This window comes from Mastomys coucha, unplaced genomic scaffold, assembly GCF_008632895.1.
Source record: "Mastomys coucha isolate ucsf_1 unplaced genomic scaffold, UCSF_Mcou_1 pScaffold13, whole genome shotgun sequence".
Taxonomy (NCBI): domain Eukaryota; kingdom Metazoa; phylum Chordata; class Mammalia; order Rodentia; family Muridae; genus Mastomys; species Mastomys coucha.
The window spans coordinates 17,585,910-17,602,312 of record NW_022196895.1 but is presented as its reverse complement, the minus strand read 5'-3'; the positions used below and the strand labels follow the sequence as shown (position 1 = coordinate 17,602,312).

Here is a 16,403-nt window from a genome sequence, read left to right as displayed (position 1 = left end):
TTCTTTGTGTGGGAAGGCATGGTTTCCAAGACAAGGGTTCTCTGTATAGCCCTGGCTGTCCTAGAATTCATGCTGTAGTACAGGCTGGGCTTGAACTCAGAGATCCACCTGCCTCCACCTCCCAAGTTCTGGGAATAGCAGCATGGACCACCACCAACTGACCCAGATTCTTATTCAGCCATAGTCATGTTGTTTGTTTGTGAGAAAGTGAAAAGAACATTCCAAAGAGAGCAGGACTCATCAAGGAAGTTTAGGTCATAAAGATACTGAGTGCCAAACCTGACACCTCTGAACTTAATTCCCAAAACCATGAACATGGTAGAAGGAGAAAATGGATTCCTGTAACTTGCCCCCTTGATCTCCATGGGTGTACACTCAGAGCAATAATTAATAAACAAATAAATAAATTGGAATAAAAGAAACTTAGCAGTATTACAGTATTAGGAAAATATAAGATTTACTTTGATTCTTCGGCTTAATGTATCAACATGTTTGTTACTTGCAAGTTTATACTAAAGACTATGACACCTGTGTTAGCTGTTAAGGAACATACATCCATAAAGCAAATTAATTGGTATGGGAGGGGGACTCTCACTGCGTCAGCCTGGTTGACCTCGAACTCACTGCGTACCATGCATAGAATAATGTGGAACTTAGGATAACCTCTTGATCTGCCTCAGTCACAAAGGAAGTGGTATTAAGGAAACACGGATCCTGTGCCTTGCCTTTAAGCAGTATTTAAATGCTGTTTAGAAACAGTAGTTTATCAGTTCTGTAAGTAGATAACTTCTGGAGCGTTGCAGAAAATTGAAGGACTCATAGATCTATCTCATAGCATTAAACCATTCATCTTATTTTGTTAGGGTTTGTGTTTGACATGAAGCAGGTGTACAATTAGATTCATAAGATTAAACCCTGGAGTCATGAGTGCTGCTAGATGGCTCTGGTTGTTGAGAGGGACTTAGTAGAGATTAAATGTTTGTGTTAGTATTTTGCCTTTGGTCATGTAGCCTGCCGTCAATCCATCCTCATTTAAGTAACTAAGAAAATTTATCGCTATTTCAAGTATTTTTTTATTTGCCGAGCATTCCATGTGAAGTCGGGACTTTATTGGTTTATGGACCCTGTGTTTCACCTATAGACAACAGAGGCATTGTTGATGAGAACCTACATTCCACCACTGGTTTTTCCAGAGTATTTGTAGTACTTTCTCAACAGCTGCAAGATTGCCAACCCAGTTTTGGTATGTGGACCTCCCAGCTAGCCGGAAACCAAGCGTAATTTAAAATCACTCCTGTGTTGCATAACCATGGTACTAAATTATAGTTAATGATTTTCGCCAGAGTTAATCTCATATTATTATGTGGTGGTCAAATTTTCCTGAAAAGTGGAGAAGGGAAATGATCCTGAGTTCACTGTTGTAGCCTAGTGTTCTACCAACTCCTTGGGTTTTCAGTGGCTGGATCTCAGAACAAGGAAGTCACTCTATTATATACAAATATACCCCAATGAAAGGTCTTTTCCTTCCATGCCCTCTCTTGGGGTCCTCATCCATCTGCCATGCATGCCAAGCTTGATTCAGAATTTGCTTTGTTGCTCCTTCCTATAGAATTAGTTGATACAGCACTTACTGAGGGAGGACACAGCAAGCCCTGCAGTAGTCTTGGAACACAAAGAGATCACAAGCCTTCTGGAAGGAACTGGCATCCCCTGACAGTATAAGCCAATACGAAGCCTTGTAGAGAGAAGGCATAGTGCTGGGAAATACAACTAGACCAGGTACACCTGGAGGAAGTATGGGGTGATTCTCCTGCCAGCTCCTAGATAGAATTCTGTGGCCAGGGAAGAAGGATGGCCTACGTGGGAAAGGAGAGAGGTATTGGAGGAGCAGGGACTTTGCCAAGGGAATAAAATTATGCATTTAAACTCTACAGTTGGCAGTTCCCTTTCCTGGAAGGAAAGACAAGCACACTCCGACCTCAGAATGTGTGCCCCTTCCTCCTACCTATTTTGAGATGCAGTCTAGACAGTCACCTCTTCATGTGCCCACTCCTCAGCCACCTCAGCCATCTGCCATGCATGCCAAACTTGATTCAGAATTTGCTTTGTTGCTCCTCCTTTCCACCAGAGCTAGAGTGTTAACTTATCCCAGTCCCGGTCTCCATTGCAAGGTGGTGGTGGTGGTGGTGATGGTGGTGGTGATGGTGGTGGTGGTGGTGGTGGTGGTGGTGGTATGTGTCTCCTGGACTCTCCTTCTAATACCTGCTCCAATTGCTGAACAAGCTATAAAGACACTTTTTTTTTCTTTCTCCAAACTGCCCCTCTCTCCCCCTCACACTCACTGTAAGATGCTGGTAAAGTAAGAAATTAAAAGTCATGCTAATCAATTGTTGGGACCAAAGTTTGAACAGAAAAAGTAGAGATACATAGCTGAATGGGTAATTCACAGTGGGATCTGGCCCCTCATGTGATTTACCTAAAGCACGAAGCAGCTTCCAAGGATATTTGTTCTGCATGGAAACAGAGCAGGTCTTCATGTCAGGTCGCAAGGAACCCTTGACTATATAAATTCATGCATACATACATACATACACACACACACACACACATACATACATACATACATACATACATACATGCATACGTACTATGATGGAGTCAGGAAACTGCTAAGGAAATGTTATGTGTTTCAGTTTTACCTGCTCTCAGCAATGTTCAGATGGCCATTAGCGCTCTGACTTAGCTGTGCAGCTATGTAGCAGACTGTGAATCCAGACTCATTGTAGAAAGAAGCGACAAGGTGAGACCAAAGGCAGCACTGCATTTCTAAGAGAGTAGAGGCACAGACTACAGCTGGCAAGGCAATTATTTTTAAATTTCCATAAAATAATTAATGTGTTAAAAGTATTCGATATATCTCATTAATTTCCCCCTGGAAAGGAAATAATTTTTATCACTGAAAAAACCATGGTAGACTTCAGTTTTTTCAAGAATAATTTTGCTTTTGTTAAAACAGGAATCAATAATCTTCCCAAATAACCTACTGGCAAAAGTACTTACCAGCTCCAATTACAGTTTATCTAATTAAGCAAACTTGATAAATGAACACAAACAGGAAAGTATAAGAATTAAATCATTATGTAAATGGCATGGTTGTCCTAAGATTATTTCAAAGAGGCATCTTAGCTAGCCAGTACATCTCTTCTGTTGTAGAAGTGAAGTTTTAGTTTACAATGTTTAGTTATGCAAGTTTAGTTATGCAAGTGTATAAGTAGAGGAAGATTACTATTTCTAAAGTATGCACATGTCTAACAAACATCCATTTTCTCACTTATATTCATGCTTGTTTTAATAATTAAAATATTGTGAAATTTACTTTTTTGAAACCCAAACTGGAAGGGTAGACAGAAGTGTAAAAATATGGTTATGTTATCACCAAGGCCTTGCACAATATCAGGGATCATGTCTCAGTAAACACCCCTTAGTCGTCATTTGGTTATATATATATATATATATATACATATATATGTGTATATGTGTACACATATATATATATATATATGTATATATATATATATACATATATATATATGTATGTATATATATATATATATGTATGTATATATATATATATATATGTGTATATATATATATTTGTCTCTTTCCTTCATTTATTTCTTCATTGATGTTTTCATGGCTCCTGATACTCTCTCCTTTTCTCATCTATAATCTGCCCTTTCTGGTATATAAAAAGTGAAAAGATCACATTTTCACTGTTATATATAACAATCAAAGGAAAATATAGCTTAAAATGTATTTAATTTATAATTTTGGTAGGTTATTAACATGCTAAAATTTTATTAAAAGTTCTTTACCAAGACATATAAAGGACTTACTCTAGGCCAAGAATGGTGGTCCATGCCTGCAGTCCCAGAACTCAGGGTTTGAAGCTTGTCTGGGCTGTATAAGAAGTTTAAGGCTACCCTGGGACTACAGAGTAAGACTCTATCTCAGTTGAAAAGCAACAATGAAAGGAGATAATTTGTGCAGGCAAGGCATTTAGATGCCTTTATTAGTTAGTTTTATTATTGTGGTGACCAAATAACACAAACAACTTAAGGGAAGAAGTATTTTAGGTTTGCTTAATTGAATAAACCATAATGGTGGCTTGTAAGTAACTTGCTAATAAGTGTCACAGTTTCAGGGATGTCTGTCTAGTATGAAGGGGAGGGTGTGAAAGAAGCAGAGGACTAGGAGAAAGCAAGATCTAACCCCCAGGAACATACCCTCAGTGAAGAGCAGCTTCTTCCATGGAGGTTCATCTCCTGCCTTTTCATCCCCTCCCAGTGTAACATCATATCATGAATCAAGGGATAAATACATCCATTGGATCAAAGCCCTTGTGATTGAATTGTCTCTAAGAAGCATTACAGACACACAAGAGTTATACTTTAATAATCCCCTGGACACACATTAATCCAATCAAGTTGGCAATCAAGATTGGCCATCGTTAGCTTTCATAGTACCTACAAGGAGGTGCTGTGTAGGCTGCTATGGAGAACCGTCATCGATGATGTTCTTACCCATCTGTGAACCACACTAATGACCAGAGTGGCAAGGTATGCCCATGGGAGCACTGCTGGCACAGATGTTATAGGAGTAACTTCCTGCTGAATTTAAGACCCTCTCTACAGGAAGAAACATGCCTGGTACTGTAAGTCTAACCAAATAGTCATGCTTGGGTAGTTCACAGGCCTATTACTAGTCTACTAAATGGACATAGAACAAACTACTCTCTAAATCTGTATCTCTGTACTCATAGACTCATAAAGCTCTCAAACCTTATCAGTCAACTTTTCTTTGTACACTCCCAACTGATCAATGTGCAAACAGTGTCAAGGGAGTGCTCAGCCCCAGCTGGGATCTCTCTAGCTTATTTTCTCACCCCAAGGCTCAGGAAACATCTTGGAAGAGGGAGTAGAAAGGTTGTAAGAGCCAGAGATCAGGGAAGACCTGAGTGATGCAGTGTCCTTTGGACATGGCAGGACCACTGTACTCGTGAACTTGTAGCAGCTAGTGTTACCTATCCCAGACCTGGGCAAGATCAAGCCAATCAGTATCCTAGCACGAGCCTTCACTCCTCAGAGAGGAGCCATTGATGATTGATGGCTTCTGCTGAAGAGTCAGTTTTCATTAAGGGCACGAGTGTATGGGCAGCACAGATCTGACTTGGAGGGTTATTTAAAAAAGAATAAGAAGCCAGGCAGTGGTGGTGCACACCTTTAATCCCAGCACTTGGGAGGCAGAGGTAAGTGGATTTCGAGACCAGCCAGGGCTACACAGAGAAACCCTGTCTTGAAAAACCAGAGAGAGAGAGAGAGAGAGAGAGAGAGAGAGAGAGAGAGAGAGAGAGAGACAGAGAGAGAGACAGAGAGAGAGACAGAGAGAGACAGAGAGAGAGACAGAGAGAGAGAGAAAAACAGAGAGAGAGACAGAGAGACAGAGAGAGACAGAGAGAGAGAAGAATAAGAAGACACAAAGTGAGGGGGGTCTGGGGAGGTGTGGGTTGATTCTGAGCGGGTTGCCGGGAGGAGCAGTGGTAAAGACATTGACTGTCTTAGTCATCACAGAAGCGTGAATAGGGATGGAAAAGGACACTGCTGGAGAGATGAGCCAGTGAGGCACTGTCCTGCAGGCACCAGAACAACTGGTGGAGGAGACCTGAAGACCAGGCTTCGTGGTCCAGTATTGGCATTTGTCTGTGTCTGACCAGGGTTTTCTGTGCTACTCTTCATGTCAAATCCACCATCATAGTTTCTACTAGCTCTGAAGATGGCAAAAGGTTTCATTTGTATGTGTGATTGTTTGAAAAATATATTTTAGATACTACACATACAGGATCACATATAGAAATGTATAGATACATTGATGTTTTAACTATTGGCTTGGATCTACGCCACTCAATTTCTCCCTATTAGTTTAACCTCTTGGTGTTGATTTTATATGAACTAAACAGTACACTCTATAAACTCATCTAGGAAATAGAAACACTTTACAGTCTTTTCTAAAATAATTGGCTAGGGTATTGAGGAATTACAAAATACTGATGTAAAAATCTGTCTTGTAGTAGTATGTTTCAATTCCACTTCCTGTTAGCTTGCCAGTACTAAAAATAGTAACTCTGTGGAAGTCAAATGGTTGGCTTTGGAATGTTTATTGACCAGCCAAAACTACTCTAGGCAGAGGGCATCTTTTATTGAGGGGTTGGGGGAAAAGAGACAACCTCTGCCTTAAAAGGATCTGTTAGACAGTCATTTGGGTCCACTAATGAAACAGTAGGCTATGAGCTACTGCATGGAACCTAACCAACCATCAAGTCCCTCTGTGTTCTCAGACCTCTTAAGTGTGAACACAAACAGTATGAGACCTCTGAGCAAGGGCTATAGTACAACTGTTAAGAGCAAGCCACACACTTGGGAAACCCAGCCTGAGAGGCAGAAACATACAGGATAGAGGTGGGGATCCCCAACCCCTGAACTCTTTCAGAGAATAGAAGATACATATTAAACAAAATCAGGACTTTTTTTGAAACAGTTGGAATATAGAAACACTTTAAAAACTAAAAACATTGCAGAAATATTTAAAAAAAGAAGAAGAAGAAGAAAGAAAATTGTCAATTGAATGTTTCATTAAACTTTCCCAGCAAGTCGGATTTTCAAAAGGATGTGTAGAAAACGGGGGTGGGGATCAAATCTGCAATTGCATTTCAGTAATATGTATTCCAGAAAAGAAAAAGAGATGGGGGAGGGAGGGAGAGACACAGGAAGATAAGGAGATTATACCATGTGCTGGACCACTCTGAGAGCCTTTAGTGCTTTACAGTAACAGGAATTAGTAATAGTTAACCTGTGAAAGCAAGGCAGTTGTTTACCCACAGGGACTGGGCAGCACACACAGAAGGATCCGTGACCCATTTGGCTCCTTGGGAATTGTTTCGTATAAACACCTAGCATTACTCACTGTCCCCAAACTGTGTTTGTTACTTGTTCTTAATCGTCACTGAAACCCGAGAGAAACAACAGAAGAGAGGAAAGATGTGGCCAGACTCCCTTTCAGCAGCTTCTGTCCCTGTGCATGGTTTGTTGGTCTCTTGCCAAGGACATCATATCTGTAGGACATGTAATAGAACTTCCTTAGCTTATGAAAGCCAGGAAGCAGAGAGAGGGTGTAATGGAGGGGCCTCAGAGATCAGGTATATCCTTCAGTGGCACTCTTTCTGAGAACTAATTCATCCAGTTAGGCCCATCCTGAGTTTCCACAGCTGCTCAGCTTGGGACCAGCTAGGGACCTAGCCAGCACAAATGTCCTGGGCACATTCATTTCAGCCATGAACCTGCCTCTGGCCCCAAAGGCTGGTGGCCATTGTGTCCAAATTCAGCTTACTCAAGGTCTCAGGAAGTGGACATAATAATATAGGCAAATTCTTTGTCACAGTGTAACATAAGTGGCCTCTGTGGCGTCCCTAGCCTACGTGAAACCTTATGAGCCTGCCCTTCACTGACTGTATTCCTGCAGTGTCTGGTCTTCAGCACTCCCACCAAAATCAACCATGAGGCAAGCTCTGCTTGCGGTATTCCAGACTTTCTCTAGCCCACTTCTCCAAGTGCTTCCGAATTCCTCCCACTAATCATTTCCAACAGCTTGTGAGACAAATAGCAGCATCCTGGTCACAGTTTTCTTGTTAGACCTTATGTAACCACAGCCAGAGTTTATGGGAAGAAGTGTTCATTTTCTCCAAAGTGTCATAGGTTTCAGCTTTCTTTTGATGGGGATGATATGGTAAAGGAGTGCTGCTCAACTCTGAGTCGCCAGGATGCCCAGAACAAGGGATCCCAGGACCAGGTACTACTTTCAGTAATACTTCCTCCAGACCCCACTTCCTCCAGTTGGTCCCACCTCCAAATGTCTCCACAATCTCCCGAAATAGCACCACCACATAGGGACCAGATGTTAATATATGAGCCAGTGGGACAGCTCATATCCTAACTACAATACTCACAGAATCAGGGAGGATCGTGGGAGGAGAGAGGAGGGTACATGTGAGTACAGGTGGCATAGTAAACCATCTGTGGAACAGAAAATCAATAGTTTCTGGTTTTGTCTTATGACAGGATCTTATGATATAGCACTGGCTGGTCCTGCACTCTACTCCAAATTGGTCTCAGAAAGATCTGCTTGCGATTGCCCCCTGAGTTCTGGGATTAAAGGCTTGCATCATCCTGCCCAGCCTTAAGTGGTGTGTGTGTGTGTGTGTGTGTGTGTGTGTGTGTGTGTGTGTGTGTGTGTATGCGCGCGCGTGTGCGCGCGTATGTGTGATTTCAGAAACATGAAGAAAAATTATAGATGAAACCACTCAAAGTAAAAAAATATTAGTCTCTTGGAAGCAAGAATCAATCAGGTTGGGAGGTGTAGAGTGGCTGCTGTTCTTCCTTTTAAATTATAAGCCTTAAACCCCTACTATTGGAGGCAGGGTCCTAGGGTGGCATTGTGGTATGCTGGTAGTACCTTTAAGACGTAGTGCCTACGGGGAGGCCTTTGGGTCCTTGGGAAATGCCCTTGAAAAAGATTGTGATCAGTGAATTCATTTTAAAGGTACTTGTCAAAGAGATCCTTAAAAATGTTAAAGGATTAATGGTATCCTGGAGATCATTGCTGCCCACAGAACATTGTGTCTAAATGGCGCTACTCACTGGATGCATGTGTTCCACTGTTTCTCTTGTTATTTTATTTATAGCTCTGACTTACTCACTGAAATTGCTTCAGGTTCCAGCATACTGAAGATAGCCCTGTTTTGTAGACTTAGATGAGGACTTTTTTTTTTTCTGAGTTTTGGAGAAAGCCATTTTATAGAGGATGAAAACAACACCACAGTGTGTTACTGGGTCACACCTATGGGGCAGTGCAGGCTCCTCCCTTCTGTCTGTCTGGAATGGCTCTTGATAGCCATTTGGATCACATTCCCTGAGCAAGACCTAGAGATCCAAGGTAGAGCAAGATAATGTGGGTCTCTGTCATCACAAAGCTCACAGTGCGGGCAGCAAGGGATGCGGTTGCCCTTTGAGATGAAGGCTGTAAGTGCAGAGGTCAAGGTGTCGCAAGGATTCAGAAGTTAGAGTAAATCGATGTTGTGTTCAAGACAGATCTGTTCCTGGGAGTCTCTTGTAAGCTTAATGATGTGGAAGGGGAATTGCAAGCAAGGGAATTAAGATTGGTTAAACTATGGGAGAGTCCCTGCAAAGGCACAGGCCTGTCCTCAGAACAGAAAGATTGCAGTGGGGTCACACTGGACTGTGCTGCCAGGGTCAAAAACACCTTTAGAAATTTCTTCATACATTAATGATCACAGATGGGTTCTGTGTGTGCTGGTGTGGCTGTAGGTCATGCAACCAGAAAGTTGAGGGTGACATGAAAGCCCAGCATGGGCAACTGGCTGGAAGGGCACAGAGATGAGGAAGAACCAAGGGAGGAGAATCAACAAAATAATTACATTTAACAATGCTAAAATGAAGCCTAATGCTTCGTATGCTATTTTTAAAAAATAGTTCAGACTTTTTAAAGTACAGACCAATTTCTCAATGAGCATAGATACAAAAATATCATATGTACACACCATTGATAAAGCAGAGAACTTAGATTTAGACAGCAAAAGTAGAAATATTGGATCTTCAATGCATTATAAAAATGGTTCTCTTAGGAAGTACATGTCACAACTTTGTAGGTTTAAATCCTGCTTCTGCTTATCGCTCATTATGAGACCTGAACAAAAATCTTCAGTCTAGCACATCTCAGGTGGCTGGATAGTACCCTGTCAGGAGACCAACAGGGAAGACGCTCATGGAGTTCCTACTTGGTGGTAAGTTCTCAGTGGCAGGAGGAGTAGATGTTGCCATAGTTAGGTATTTGAGGACTTTAAACCGGCATTAGTAGACAGAGAAGAAGAAGCAGCAGAGTTCCAAGAATCAGTAACCTGTGTTTATGAATTATTTTGTGACTAAAAAAAGATCCTCAGAAACCATAGCGGTAAAACTTAGATGATCTCACCCCTTTTATTCTGAGGAGTTGTAAGACAGAACACTCCTGAGACTTCAGAAAGCAAACTGGAGCATGTGTGTGAATGGTCATCAGACACAGTCAAAAATCCCCACGTACAATTATAAAAAACTAGGGGCAAAATTGCTAACCTGACCTGTTTCATGGTGATTTGTTCTCTTCCTACTTTGCTTCTTAAAACAAACCAAGAAGCCAGATATTCAGCTGCCTGAGATGAAAGCTATTTCCTTTGAAATCCTGAATGAAACAAGTGCCTCTCCAGAATGGTGAGGTCCCCTCAGAAGGGAATCGTGACCTGATTCCAGATTTTAAATGTGGTTGCAGGAGTGTTGCTCATGGCAACAAAGAGCACTTGTAGACATTAATGCCCCCCCAAATAAGGCTTCTGAGATGAGTGGACGTGGAATTTTCCTGGTCTACTCTATCAAATGTTCTTTAGTTTTCAGTGATTGTATTGACCTAAATAGTACTTACCCTAGTAGACTTGTAACCTTCAAGGTCACATGTTTGCTTAAAATCCCCCATTTCTTTGATAGAATACTTCCCACCCAGCATATCCTTTGATGTTTTTCTGTGGATTTTAATCGGTTTTTAAATGTGAAGACAATGAAGGAAAAGACCCTTATTTCTCCCGGACTTACAAGATGAAACCAGTAACTGTTATTTACTACTTCAAAAGATGAAAGTGAAGTAAAGGGCGGACCGTGTGGCTCCGTAAGCTTCGGGTTCCATTCCTGCATGAGGAAGGGAGGGAGAGAAAAGGAAAGAAATGTCTGTTGTGTTTGTTAGGTTTTATTTTACAATATTGTTAGTAACTAAGATATGAATGTGAAGCAACGAAACCTGAGTACAAAGCTAATGCTCTGCCTACTTTATCTTCCGTTCTTGACTCCTCAAAGTAAAGTTCCTGAATAATTATCATAAATGGATAAATCCACACAAAATAGCTGAACTTACAAAATATTGGCACAAAAGAGAATTTCATTTACGTATCCAGAGTTGAGATTCTAGGTTGCACTGTGTTCGGACTTTTAAAGGAATTGCAGACTTGAACAATTGTTCATCTATTAAATAGGTTTTGATAAAAAGAATACTGTAATTAGACATAAGGTTGTCCTTGCTAATAATGATCACAAAGACAGACATCTATTAAATTTCTTCGTCAGTATCTCACACCCAATTTTTATCATTGTAAAGACGATTTCTCGGGCTGGAGAGATGGCTCAGTGGGTAAGAGCACCGACTGCTCTTCCAGAGGTCCTGAGTTCAAATCCCAGCAACCACATGATGGCTCACAACCATCCATAATGAGATCTGATGCCCTCTTCTGGTGTGTCTGAAAACAGCTACAGTGTACTTCCATATAATAAATAAATCTTAAAAAAAAAAAATAAAAGACAATTTCTCGGGTGTAATTTTCTAAAACTGAGTCCGTGGCACAGTGGTATCTTCCCTGACTACCGCACAGGTGCCATGTTCGCCTCTGTCTTCCCTCCTCACTGTGCTTTCCAGTGTCAGTGTCAAGTTTGCTTTTCTGATTTCTCACAAAACATTCAGACATTCACTGACAAAAACCATCAGTGAATAGTGAGACTTTGGTTTGTGTATTTAATCCAGGGTGTCTGCAGAGCCCTGGGAGCGGAAAAGGCCCATAAGGGGGAGAGGAGCAGGGACAGAGGCTAGTAAAACATGCATGCTGCATGAAAGCTGTAGAGGGAAGAATACTGGGGTGAGAGGAAGACCCTGGAGGGATAGCGAAGGGACTAGTTACTTTTCTGCCCTGTGACCTGGTCAGGCTCTCTGTGCACGCACTCCATCCCCCTCCCTTCCTCACTGCTCGCTCACGGCTGTCATATCTCCCATTCTGTATAACCATGATGCCCAGTCTTTCAGGGCTAGGGCGATGGCTCAGCAATTAAGAGTATGTCCTGCTCTTCTCAAGTTTGGTTCCCGGTAGCTCATAACTACCTATAAACTCCAGATCCAGGGAAATCCAGTGCCTCCTTCTGGCCTTTATAGATACCCATACATAAAGCATACACTCACAAAGACACACACACACACACACACACACACATAAATAAAAGTAAATCTTTAAAAAAAAATCTTTTCTAATTTGTCTTTCTTGTAATGTTGAGTAGTAGTCCCTCTGCCTTTCATATATGATTTCTACATGGGCAATAGAAGACAAATGCGGACAGACAAACTACAAACTCTGGTACTAAATTCCTTTTTTCCACTTTTGCCACAACCTTGTACTGCTAACAAATGTGTCTGTTTAGATTACCAGAATGATTTATACATTTGTATCCGTGGTTCTTTGGCTTGGCCAGTAGTCATAAATTTAGCCTACTAACAACAGCCAAACAGACATCTTTTATTAGTAATCCTTTATTCTAGTTAAGCAACTTACTCATAAAAAATTTTCAGATCCTTCTAATGAGTAACTTCATTTTCTTGGCTTTGAGAACTTAGTCCTTCCTTCCCTTCTCCTATTCCCTGCATCACTTTCTGTCCCCATTGACGTGTTCTCCAGCCTCCTATCAATTCTGAGTCATAACATACCATGCTTCCTAGCTGGTAACTCCACACATAGGGCTGTTCGGTGAAGTACTGTAGAAGCCACTTGGCACAGGGGCTTTGATTTAGTGCTTTAAGTCTTTTTCCCTTTCTGACTCATCTTGTATTTTCACTCTTGATCTAGGGGCAAATGTTTTTACTATTTTCAATATGCTTTTGCATTGCAACTCAGAAGTCAAAGCCTGTCATCAGAAAAAAGCCCTAATCAAATCGAGAAACAATTGTGTGAGTGACTCAAGGACTGGCACTTGGGCTTAGATCAGAGAAATTGGCTGTGAGGCTAGAATAATAGAACAGTTGATTAAGTGCTTACTGCACAAGCATTGGGGACCTGAATTCAAATCCCCAGCACCCATGCAGAAAGCATGGTGCAGGAGTGCAGAACTGAAACCCTCCACTGAGGCCACAAAGACAGGAGGATGCCTGGAGCTCAGTGACCCAAGCACAGAGCTCTGGGTTCAGCAAGAGACTCTATCTTGAAAAGTAGGATGGAAAATAAGAGCGAACACATGACATCTGTCTTTGACTTCTATGTGCACACACTTCATGCTCACATGTGCACATGTGTACTGCACATACACACACTAAGCAGAATAGCTATCACATCAGTAAATAGTAATCGCAAGGCTAGACACCTCTTTTACATGGAGGATTTGTCACTAAAGGATAAGCTTGTGAAACACTGTCAAGAAAAGAAAATGCACAGCCTGTAGTGAACCCTCAGAAGATATTTGGTGAAAATGAATGTTCCTGGCTAAATTATCATCTGATCAGAGTTTTTGGCACATTTTTTACTATAGGAACATTTAAAGATACGAATGTAACAAGTAGAATAAATGTCAATAAGAACAGATTGTACATCCAGGTTCTCACTGTCTTGTTAAAATATTGACACCTAGCCTTTGTGAGAACTAGTGGAGCAGGGGATGAGGAAGATGGCTATAACCCAGAAGATATGCTTGTATGAAATGTCACTGTGAAACATATTAGTGTGTATAGTTAGTAGGCATTAATAATTGTAATAAAAAATTCTATTCTCCAGCCATGTAGTTGAGATTGGGATATTTATAGCTGAAAGATGTATGTGTTGGTTCCTTTGTACTAAAAGCCTGATTGTCTGGTTATGTGTAAGTACCTCCGTGTTCTGTATGCACCAGTTATCTGCATCTTAGCAACTGCAAAAGTGCTGAGAACTGCCGTCTCCCATGGCCACAGAAAGGATGTTCCTCCCCTCCAGACCCAGATGGGCCTAGAGTGCTCTCCTGTGGCACTTCCTCTGTTGACATTCTCAATGGTACTTAGAACCAGATAGGTCCTGTTAGTCCTCCTCTTACCCAACCCCATTCTACACAAATTTTAGCTGGGCCTCATCTTTCTATCCCCACCACTGCCCCCAGGGTCCCCAATCAGCTTTTCAGCCCCTGACCTCCCTTACAGAGGTCACTTTCAGTCCTTCCTGTGGTTCACACCACCCATGAGCCTCCGACGCTAAGGGAGAAAAGATCTCCTCTCTGGGCACAGAGGAGTCCTTACCCCATTAGACTTCCCAGTGCTTGAGTGTTACTCTGACTACTATGCACTGTGCTCCCAATCAGGTTCTCTGTGCTGATCTTGCAACTTAATCCTCTATTGTAATTCTGTGCCCCTGGGAAAGTGTTAAAGTTGTGAGCAACTGGCTAAGAAGTGAACTATGAGAATACTGTAGTCTGCAAGGGTGTCTGCCCACCTCTGATAAGGCTGTGCCTTGCAGCTGCTCAGGGCTTTGTTTGGAGTTGGAGGGGGGCGGTGGGGGGAAGGACTTGAGAATTTGAAACTTTAAAAGCACTTTGTAATCATTTTAATTTATGTGTCTCTTCCATTTAAGTTGGGCATAGTGAATTTTTGTAGAAAGCACTCACTTCACATGTATAATTCCTTACGTCTGCACAGGAGCAGCTGTGTACCTCCATGGGAAAAGAGAGTCTTTCCACAGAGTTTCTTCATGGCGTGGAAACTAATATTTTAATCCACCTTTTCAGAGAATCTGGTTAAGTCATGAACAGCAAAGCTTGATTTTTCACTTTTATTTTAATGTTTTCTATCCAAGTAGGGGGATGAAGGAAGGAGATGGAGAAGGAGGGAGATGTGGCCTGTGCTGCAGGAATGCTCGTGATCTCGCTATTCAGGGTTACTTTAAATGTGAGTGGCAGGATCTTAGGTACTTAACACTATTCTCAAGTTATTTTCTGCACACTTCTCCTGACTGGATTGTGCCTGTGCTAGGCAGCTTGGTTGAGCTGTGTGAAACTCCATCATGTGGGCCCTTAAAGGTACCCTTCAATGCTTTTTGGGGAAAATGTATTATTTCTGGGTTACTCAAGAGCGGAGAATTTCCCATTGTTGCTCTGCTTACATCAGTAGTTTTACATCAGTCTCTTCCACTGGTAAATTTGACTCAGATTAATGAGTAATAAGTCTAAAGATAACCTTTTAAAAGTATCAGAGAGCCAAGAAAGCGAATATATAATTATGACTTAAAAGGACACATGACTAGAACACTAGGACACATTTCATACAGAACGGAGTCTTTTCTAGTTTAATGCAACTGGATGAAAATTGCTTCCTATTTCAACATGCATCATTAATTACTTTACTCTTTTAAAACCTGACGTCAGGATCAGAACTTTAACCAGAATACTAAAATTAGTTTAAGGTACAGGTTTCCTAGAGAAATAACTGAGCCCTCCCCGGTATTTGCCTTACTAGTGCTAAACATGGGTTCACTATTAAAGAAAAACATGGCATCCTTATCAAAAGGTAGAAACTTGTCTAGTAAGTTGAAATTTTGTTAAAGCACCATTCTTTACATTCCTGGTGGGTCATAAAATTTAATGTGGAGCAGAGATGAGAAACGGTAGGCATTTGGACGGCATGTGTTTTCTGAGGCCAGAAGGCTACTGTTTGGTCTGTGTCTACAGTTTGTGCCTTGATGTCTCTACAACTTTTACCTTTTTATCACATGAAATAGAAATGAAACTTGTATTTATCATCCAAGTAAGAACTCTTTAAAACAATTATCAATCAATAGGAGTTTCACATGGCTACTTTTTTTTTTTTTTTGAGTATGTGTTAGAACCCAATCTTGCTTTGCTTTGCTTTGCTTTGCTTTGGTTTTTTTGTGAGATGATTTGTTCCTTTGTTTTTTTCTTGTTTTGTTGTATTATCTTTTTTATTTATTTATTTACATTCCGGCCGTCGCCCCACCTTTCAGTTCCTACTGCAGCTCCTCACCCCACTCAACTTGACTACTTCTTAAGGAGAAGGAGTCTTTTCTTCAGCTGGAATATTCTGAGGCAGCTTGCATGTAGAAATACTGTGAGTTTAAGTAGAGATGCTTATACTTATTTCTACCTAATGTAATTAGGGACAGATTAATATGTTAAAAGACTCTTGAATATATTTATAAAGTATGTTAATATTAGCCAAAATGTCTAATCAGTATAATAATACTTCTGATATGGTTGTGTTCTTATGTACAATTTTAATTTCTTACTTTCCTAACTATAAAGTAGTCCTGTTGCTTTCATAAATAGGTTTTTTTGTTTGTTTGTTTTTCTTGTTTGGTTGGTTGGTTGGTTTTTTGAGATAGGGTTTCTTTGTGTAGCCGGCTGTCTGGAACTCACTCTGTAGACCAGGCTGGCCTCGAACTCAGAAATCCACCTGCCTCTGCCTCC

General features: G+C 41.1%; 1 protein-coding gene and 1 long non-coding RNA gene across 3 annotated transcripts in view; one reads left to right on the top strand and one right to left on the bottom strand.

The window, feature by feature from the left end:
- Positions 1–16,403, top strand: part of Garem1 (GRB2 associated regulator of MAPK1 subtype 1) — a 176,820-nt gene that overhangs the window by 90,703 nt on the left and 69,714 nt on the right. The window lies entirely within an intron of this gene.
- The window catches only part of LOC116086894, a 51,472-nt gene continuing 45,737 nt past the window's right edge, over positions 10,669–16,403 (bottom strand). The window contains exon 4 of the long non-coding RNA XR_004117176.1: positions 10,669–10,844. This is a non-coding gene — a long non-coding RNA (uncharacterized LOC116086894). The remainder of the gene's footprint in view (positions 10,845–16,403) is intronic.